Genomic DNA, 2,296 nt, shown 5'->3' on the forward strand with positions numbered 1-2,296 from the left:
ATACTGCTGTGCCACTCGAGGGTTCATTTGATAGGAAATTATGTTACCACACACATACACACATATTTATACACCCACACATATCGATTACATAACTGATTACTTAAAGTTTTTTCTCAGTGAACGCCTTCCTTTCAATTACAAATACGTGATTTACTCTGGTTAAAGTCTGCGAGTTTGAATATAAACGCGGGGTTCAAAATGTCGACTAAATTCTCTGTCTTTGTACACACAGCATTTAACTGAAATATTATTCTTCAAACGATTCATGCAATGATTGTTATTAAAAGCTCTTAAATAAGTAGTGACCGGTATGTTTATTAAGTGGGAACTTCTAGCGAAAACAGTAATAGTGACCGGTATGTTTATTAAGTAGGAACTTCTAGCGAAAACAGTAATAGTGACCGGTATGTTTATTAAGTAGGAACTTCTAGCGAAAACAGTAATAGTGACCGGTATGTTTATTAAGTAGGAACTTCTAGCGAAAACAGTAATAGTGACCGGTATGTTTATTAAGTAGGAACTTCTAGCGAAAACAGTAATAATAAAGTTTTGAAACCTATATAATACCTTTAACTGGATTACTATTACTAATATATCGTAACGTAAGTTAAGCTTAAAATGCAAAACTTGCTGTATATTAATGATTTCCAAAGACCAAAGCAAAATGCTAAACTTTTCTATTAAAAATTGTGTTCTTTCTAATAAAAAATTACATTGTGGTTTGAGCTTTAATACGAAAGAAAGAGAGAGAAAAGAGAAATGAAATCACTTCCTAAGTCTTGACAGTAGAATTGTTGCTTCAGTTATTTCAATACAGTGTCGATATTAAAAGTAACTTGTGAAACTGCAAACTTTTTTTATAACTCAGTTTTAACATATATGTTTAATTACAAAGTAAGGTTTAACAAATACATTTTAGGGAAAAATGAGCTTAATATATATTGAACGTCCACATCCTACACACTCATGTAACAAATTTTACCGTATTATGCGAAAATAATGTCCAGTCTATAAGAAACCAAAACGTCTGAATTTAATTTATAAACTTTGATGCTTCATTATGTAATAGAAAAAAATACATTACATTCGATAATGTTTTTCAAATGTTCAAATATCTATTACACTTTGTGGAACAGAAATTATTTGTATATCATATTGTTTATAGTACTACTACACAGAGAGTTTTAATTAACAATAATATTAATAAATATTACAGACAAAAAAGTAATTGTTAGGATTGAAATTGAAAACTATCTACTAGCTTAACTAAAACTAAGCCAAGGTTCGTTGATAGAGATGTTTTCAGTACTCACATGGAGACTACGACCACCGAAAACTGGACCACGAGATCAGTGTTGGTCACGAGTCGTTCGGAAACACTCAAAGACCGAAACAGATACCAGCGTAAATCAGCGTGGCCTTTTTAAAGGGTTTTAAAGTACGCAGTTCTGTTGTGAGCACGCGCCGCGCAAGATGTTGCGCGTTAGTGTGTGAGTTAACAAAGGGAAGTGAAGATATATGGAGTTCATGTGGTAAGACTGGGTCGGAAGGAAAGAATAAATCTTTAACTGTCTCTGTGTTTTCTAAACTACTCATGTAATATATTATATGAAGCAATACGTAATGTTTTTAAATGGAAATTGATATATATTAGGCTGTAATATAGATTCAACTCATAGAATGATAAGGAATATACGATTTACAAAAAGACACTGTCTCTACAACATTTGCATCTATGGGGACCTTCAACTTCTATTTTTCGCTCTTCTTTATTTTTAGGCCTTGTGATACATGTTTATGTGTTGTTGGTAACTGAAGATGAAAGTTTTTTCTCTTATAACAAAAACGTTTTCTGTTTGGTTGTATTTTTGCATTTCCATATCATTCACTTTGGTGTACATTAAAAAATATAAAATTGAATAATAATACTTTGTCGTAAAAACTTTAAAACAGTTTGCCTTATAACTCACTTAAATTTACGTTTCTACAATAACAAATCAATCCTAAAGGTTTAGCGTAACATAAAACTTCATATCAGAAAACGTTATTCCACTGATGATGTCATCGAATGAAGATGTTTGGTTAAAGAATACACAGATAGTTATCAGAAATTTAATACTTTTTACACATTCTGATCAGAATGAAACTGCATCTTGACTATGAAATCATACACCGTAAACAGGCTTAATAAAAGTCTATATATAAGAATTAAATGTTTCACCTACAGTAAATGCGTTCAATTCATGCTATAAGCCAAAACAGATTTAAAAAGCTACCACTACAGAAAAGCCGC

General features: G+C 31.3%; 1 long non-coding RNA gene across 1 annotated transcript in view; it reads right to left on the bottom strand.

Annotated features, from left to right (window-relative positions):
- Positions 1-1,388, bottom strand: part of LOC111086000 — a 10,689-nt gene extending 9,301 nt beyond the window's left edge. The window contains exon 1 of the long non-coding RNA XR_002610779.1: positions 1,317-1,388. This is a non-coding gene — a long non-coding RNA (uncharacterized LOC111086000). The remainder of the gene's footprint in view (positions 1-1,316) is intronic.
- Positions 1,389-2,296: the final 908 nt, after the last annotated feature.

This window comes from Limulus polyphemus, unplaced genomic scaffold, assembly GCF_000517525.1.
Source record: "Limulus polyphemus unplaced genomic scaffold, Limulus_polyphemus-2.1.2 Scaffold772, whole genome shotgun sequence".
NCBI classification, from domain to species: Eukaryota; Metazoa; Arthropoda; class Merostomata; order Xiphosura; family Limulidae; genus Limulus; species Limulus polyphemus.